The sequence below is a fragment of the Mastomys coucha genome, unplaced genomic scaffold (genome assembly GCF_008632895.1).
Source record: "Mastomys coucha isolate ucsf_1 unplaced genomic scaffold, UCSF_Mcou_1 pScaffold21, whole genome shotgun sequence".
In the NCBI taxonomy this organism is placed as follows: domain Eukaryota; kingdom Metazoa; phylum Chordata; class Mammalia; order Rodentia; family Muridae; genus Mastomys; species Mastomys coucha.
This window is the reverse complement of record NW_022196904.1, coordinates 176650272-176657359: the sequence shown is the minus strand read 5'-3', so window position 1 is coordinate 176657359 and position 7088 is coordinate 176650272. Positions and strand designations below refer to the sequence as shown.

The 7088-nt window shown below is 39.4% G+C and overlaps 1 protein-coding gene across 18 annotated transcripts in view; it reads right to left on the bottom strand.

Annotated features, from left to right (window-relative positions):
* The window catches only part of Btrc (beta-transducin repeat containing E3 ubiquitin protein ligase), a 168304-nt gene that overhangs the window by 80935 nt on the left and 80281 nt on the right, over positions 1–7088 (bottom strand). For 3 of the 18 annotated variants that reach the window (XM_031390482.1, XM_031390480.1, XM_031390483.1), the window contains exon 1: positions 5041–5226. The exons of the other annotated variants lie outside the window; for them this stretch is intronic. The gene's annotated coding sequence lies outside the window, so the exon portion shown is untranslated. Of the gene's footprint in view, positions 1–5040; positions 5227–7088 lie in introns of those variants that run through there. 18 annotated transcript variants of the gene reach the window in all.

Below are 7088 nucleotides of genomic sequence, written 5' to 3'. Positions count from 1 at the left end.
AAAAAAAAGAAAAAAAAAAAAAAAGTTCTGAGATGGCATGGTGGCATGTGCCTTTAATACCAGTACTTAAGAAGCTGAGGCAGGTGGATTCCTGCAAGTTCAAGGCCAGCTTCAAGACACAGAAAGACCCCATCTCTCAAAGGATTCAGATGTTAAACTGTCTCAAAATCAGCACATCCAAAGTTAGCGTATTCTTTAACCCCTCCCTGCCATCCCTAATCAGCTCCTCACCTTCTAGCTTTTCTAGACTTAGGTTCCCATTACTCATTATTTCCTTCATTATTTTACTCATTACTTTTTCTTTTGGCAAATTTGAGTTTCCAATAGAAACTTTCTTCCCTTGATTCTATTTTAATATACTCCAGACTACTTCTACATTCCACCTGCCTCTTCTCTAGCCCAGACAGCACCATTTACCACGGACCAGCTCTGACAGCCCTGTTTCCGTCTGTACCTGACACAGCCCATGCCTACGATCAGGACTGCTACGCTAAGGCTATTCTGCAGCTCAAATCGGACATAGTGGTACACACCTTTAATTTAAGAGCTTGCAAGGCAGAGGCAGGTGGATACTTATGAGTTCAAGGGTAGCTTGTCTACATAGAAAGTTCCAACACAGCCAGAGCTACATAGAAAAGAGAAAATGAAAACTTTTATGTCTCAAAAATGAAAACTTTTATGGTACCTACTTACCCGATCTAAACTCAATTCATTACAACCTAGCAATCTGGTCAATTTAACTCATACCATTTACATGACACCATTTATCATTCATCAATTTTTCTACTTCTTTTTCTTTCATTCTTTTCCCTTCCTCTTCTATTCGTCCTCTTCCTCTGTCCCCCTCCTTCCTCACTATTTACCTGAGGCCATCTTCTACCTGTGACAATGCTCCTGCCTTAACCTGAATGCTAGGGTTACAGGTGTGTCATCATACTTGGCTCTTTTTCTCTTTTGCCACAGTTTTGTTCTACAGGTCAGGATGACCCTGCACTCAGTATGCAGACAAGAATGGCCTCCCATCTCCCCCTCCCAAGTGCTGGAGTTATATATATGCATCATCACACCTTTGCTAAATGTGTTCCCCCAATGTATAACAGTAGCCCCCTCTCCTAATCTACTAAAATCTCAATTCTCAATTCCAAGCTTGGTGAGAAGGCGCAGTGAAAGTATTTGTCACCAAGGCTGGTGACTAGAGTTCAATTCCTGGGACCTTCGCAGTGTAGGAAGAGAGGCAACCCTGCAAGCTGTCTTATGAGTGCCCCAGCATTTATACATTTAACTCCCTGCCGCTACACACACACACACACACACACACACACACACACACACACACAGAGAGAGAGAGAGAGAGAGAGAGAGAGAGAGATATGGGGAAGGTAGGAATTAAATGCAAATTAAAAAAATTCTTGACTCAAGTGACAACTAAATGCCATCATAGTTCTCTCCACAGCTCAATATGTAAAATAGGGTCAACAGATGCTCAATAAATAAATAAGACCCAGTTGGGTATGGGGTGCACACCTTTAACCCCAGCATTCGGGAAGTAGAAAGAGACATATCTATGTGAGTTGTGAGTTCAAGGCCAGTCTGAAAAGACATCACTTATAGAAGTAAAATAACAAGCTTCAAAACTAGAAGTAATCAGGCTTTGGGTTTTTTTGCTTTTTTTCCTTAAAAAAAAAATATGTATGTATATATATACATATGTATATATGTGTGTGTGTATATATAATATATATAACATACTTAATGTATTTGTGTGTGTTTTGTCTGCATGTTTATGCCTGGTGTCCATGGAGGCCAAAGGAGGCTGTTGGATCTCACGGGACTGACATTACAGAAGGCTGTAAGCCACCAAGTGGATGCTGGGAACTAAAACCAGGTCCTCTGGAAGAGCAGCCAGAATGTTCCCGACCACTGAGTCATAGCTCTAGTCCCAATGTTATGCTCTTCACTGTAATAATTCAAATGATTCTGTAAGTCAGCTATCATCTTAGCACAGCAGGTAAATTCTGGCAAATTTCAGCACTGAATCTGAACCCTTTTAAGGTAGAACCCGGGCCAGTGAGACTGTAGGGGAAAGAGACTCCCTTACAGATGACCTGAGGTCAATTACCAGATTCAACAAGGTGGCAGGAGAGAGCCAACCAAGAGTTGTCCTCTGACCTCCATATATTTATTCATCATGGCATGTACATGCTTGTACATATGTGCATGCACATACAACCACACAAATAAGCAATTAAAAATCAGAACCCAATTGTTCAATGTCATGTAGAATGGCAAACACATATGAAGAAAAGAACCTAAGACTATTTCTAATAACCAGTTACAAAGTCATGGAATGAGCTTTGCAGGCCAGTCAGTGACTGGAGTCATACTTTTTCCACATTAACTTGCTCTGTGACTAGGCAGAAACTTTAGCCTCTACATACAATTTACAAAAACAAAAGTTATGTTTTTACAAGGTTAAAAGGCAATTTAGCTACATAAAATATAATAAAAACTCTTCAGTGAATGGTGACATAACACACACACACACACACACACACACACACACAGAGAGAGAGAGAGAGAGAGAGAGAGAGAGAGAGAGAGAGAGAGAGAGAGAGAGAGATGGCCAGAAAATGACTGTAATCCCAATACTTGGGAGGCACAGGCAGGAGGACCACTGTAAGTTCCAGGGCAGCCCAGTCTGAGGAGTGCGTCCCAGGCCAGCAAGCACTGAGAGTAAGAAACTTATCTCTAAAGACAAAACAAAGCAACAGTCACCAACACTCTGTGTGTGTCTTCATTTGAAAAAATGTCATTAATCTGGGATTAATGGGAGAAGTATCAGCTAAGTAAGTTTAGAAGCTTATTGAAGGTCTAGTTCAAGGACCAGTTTTTAGGGAGGACCTAGAGTAGTCATCTCTGGCATGTCTCCACAGACAGCAGCTTCTCTGGCATGCCAGCTTACCATTTGGCGTACTCTATTAAGCCACAGCCACATCAAACAAAGTCTGCACATAGTGTTTAGCGTCTACGGAACCCCAGTCCAAGCTTTCAAGGAGTGCTATTTTTCAACAGTGCGCAGATCCAAACATAGTGGTAGGAACCAGATAGAATGGAAAGCGCTCCCTGGGAAAAACCAAAGAGAACTGCCATCAGTCCTGCCTTCCTCCCTAGGACAGAAGTCAAAAACCCTGCCAAGTGGGCTTATCCCTCGCTGCACTGTCTGCCACTAATTATAAAAATACTACAGACGTAGCCCTTCTCAAAATGCAAAGGGATTGTGTGTGTTTGCAAAGAACAACTATTTTTTATGCTTCCAAATTCTTAATCCTGTTTGGAGCTGTCAGTGGGGGTTAATGGAAGCCTTGGATAGGAGAATTCCAATCTGGTTGGCAGATGGATAGGTTGGTTATAGCTGCATAACTATGTCTTGCCTGCAGGCACAATTCAGAACACTGTTAAAGCAATATAAAGTCTCTGTCAAGCTGAACCATTTGGATCAGTAGCAAGGAGAAATAATAATAAAGAAGAAGTTCATTTCTGGGCCTCGTGCATTTATGCTAGTATGCAGAAACTGATTAATTGTCGTAGTGTGCTGGTCTTCTCCACCTCAGATTTCTACTTCTGGAGGAGATTTTGCATGCTAATATAATCATTCTCCCTCTTGAGACATTAGCAAATAATCAAATGAAAAACAGGATCATAATTTACTGAGATTCAAGCAATTCTCTATGCAAATTTGACTTGTTATTGCTGCTGCCTCGTTAATCTGAATGCCTTTGACAAACTCCTTTGATTTATGAACTCATGACAACTCCAATGTGTATATATTTTGCTAGATTGACATTATCATTAAGAGTGGGTGGACTGAGCTCACATGAATGGCTGATTTTATTCGCTGGTGTCTGCTGCTCAACAGCTGAGCATCTCCTCCTCACAAAGCCCCTGAGCGGCAGGCTCTTCCCATCTTCCCATCCATTCATCATCTCGATGTTAATTGGCCCAGGCTTTAAGCAAATTTTCAACACGATTTAAAGGCACGATGACACTGATTACTGACCCTCTGCCATACGGTGCCTATTGATTAACCTGACAGAGATGATGAGCTTGAGGGAAACTAGGTGTGTGGGGACCTCAGGGAGAAAAATATATTGTCTATGCAGGCAAACACTTGTCATTACCTCACAAGCCAGAATCTGCACAGCACAAACTCTTAAAAACATACTACTGCTTTGATACCTACAGCTAAGACAGAAAGTGCTTTCTGTAGTCACAGATATTACAAATATGTCATGTCAAAACACACTGACACATTCAGTATTTAGAACAATTCCCTGGGTAGATGCTTGCCTTTCGACCAATTATGCTTGTGCTAGCTGTGTGTATGTGTGTTCATATATTAAATTAGAAGCACTGGGGTGGCCTCGTAGTATTTTATTATGCAAGAAAAATAAAAGTGAGGAAACAAATTTTAGGAAATAAAGCAAAGAAGAAAGGAGGAATTAAATAATCCAGGCTAGCTTCACCATGATTAAAACAGGCTACATCCTGTCAGTAAAAGAAGAGATTTTCTCAAAAAGAAAGAAACCCAATTTGATTTCAGAAATTCTGTTTTCTTTTCTTTCAACACAACAACCTGACTCCAACTGCTAAGCTATTTAATACAGAAATTATCAGTAGAACATTTAGACAAAGCAAAACAGTATTAGAGTCTAACAAACATAGTTCTTAAACTCCTGCTTGCCTGTTTGCAACAACTACTGTGTAAACTGTTTAGAGAAACTGTGAACAATCTTTGAGGTTAAGCTTCAGAAACCCCAAGTTCCTCACTATTAAGAGAAGAAAATATAAACATTCAAGTTAATTGGCGATAACTACAAATATTTGTAACAAACAAAAATCTGCTCAAGGTACCGCTAGGTCTGTAGGTGCACATACATCATGCAGGACACCACCAGCGTCAGAAAGAACATCTTCAGATAGGAACAGTTATTATTTAAAACAAAGCCAACAAAATCTCCTCCCTCTGGCCACACACATCACCTTGTTTACTCACGAGTCCTGGGGGGCAGCCAGTGTACAGTTTTATACACAGGGATTTTGGAGCAGCACTAACGGTTATTTCAAAGCTAAAATAATAGAAAATTGAACAGCCTGACTGTACTCGCTATTACAGTGACATGGGCTGTTAATGTAAGAGATCAAACGTTCTTCAAGGCAAACAGCATTGGTGCCTGTTATTCTGGAACATGTAGCTCACTCCCTAAAAGCCTGCCTCCTGCTCTTCTAAGATAAACAGGCTCAGCTCAGCACTGAGTGCTCTGATAAAGGCGGAGAGGAGCCGTTCTGGGGGAGACAAGGGAAGAGGGCACCAAGGCTGCTTTTGTTCACTTTCAAGTCAACAAGCATCGTAATCAACACAATATTTTAGTATTTCATCATTAAAAGTATAGAGATAAGAGAAAAACAAATTTGCAGCAATTAATATAAGGACCGTCCCACAAAACAGCTAAAATACTTATCTCTATTTCCTGAAGAGGAGAGATGACAGCTGTCTGAACACGTTTAGCATTGTGTCTTCTTAATCAAAGATTTGAACATTAACTTAACAATGACTCTAAGTATATATAAGAATTTTTAATTAAATTAACATGTTCTAAACCAGAATAACAGTCTATGTAAACACCAAACTAAGTTTTGGGGCTCTAAAGATTTAATTGAAAAGTCAAACCATACTTTACTCCTTACCCTTTCAATCTGTAGGCTGTGAATTTTTAAAAGCATTTTATTCACTTGAACATGACAATGCAGTCACCAAACTCTAATAACATGGCTTAATATTTCAAACTGAAATAGAACAATAAAGTAGACCTCTGTATAGTCCCATAGGGTGGCTGTTTTCTTGTCAGACCAGAACTAATATTCCTTTTAAAAATATTTTCATACATATATTTCATTGTTTAAAAACAAAAAAACAGCTGGGTGGTGGTGGTGCACCTTTAGTCCCAGCACTCTAGGATGCAGAGGCAGGCAGGCCTCTGAGCTCCAGGACTACCAGGGCTACTTGTCTCAAAAAAGGAAAAAAAAAAAAGTCAACCCCCAATCTCAAAAAAAGGAAACCAAATATCAACCATAAGGCTACATAAGCACAGTAAAATAAGATATATTTGCTAAGAGAATTTGGGATTGAAAGGCTGAAATATAAGGGCAAGCACATCTACCATGCAACCAAAACCACAAGGAGTTTAATTTACTTCTGCACAAAACTTTTAAGTTTAAAAGCAATTGAAGAGTATTTTGCCCTCTTCAAGATATTATCCCCTCCTGAATATATATTGGGGAGAATGTCATCTATGCCACAATTTTTGTCGCTGTCTTTTTTATATACTGTCGTATCCAGGGATCGTCACATAGTTATTTGCGTGTAAGTTACCAGGTAAACATTTGCTTCCCCTATGAACACCTGGTTAGTTTTATAACTCAAAGGCATCTGCATTACACAGCTCTTTCTTGTTTCTCAACATAAGGTCAGCAACTAGAGCGCCTTTGGGACGTGCGCCCAGACCCTGCGGACTCTAACCTCTGGCATGCTCATTTCTCATATTTTCTCTGGGTTCTTTTTAAATTATTTTCCTCACCTTGGGTATCTTCCTTGCTTAGGTGTTACTTACAGTTCAACAATATCTTCAAAGAAATTTAAGATTTGGTCAACTTGTTAATTTCCTCCAAGTGATTACCAATTTGGAACAAAAATAAAAAGCACCCAACTAAATAAGTAATTACAGAACAATACAAAACAAACAACACAAACTGTTTTGTGATCTGGTTTTGGAATTTATTATTATAAAGTTGACTATACTTGACCATTCTCTTATTTAACAAGCTATTCTATTTTTATTTCCCTGCAAACTTAATTATTTTATCAAATATTTCTTACAATTACCAACTGCTCTTCTCACTGGTTTTTGTAAATATTTGGTGCTGCATATAGCTCTTTAAGTGTTTGTTTTAAAGAACAGAGGCATGTTTACAAAAGAAAGGAGGAGGAGGAGGAAGAGGAGGAGGAAGAGAAGAAGAAGAAGAAGAAGAAG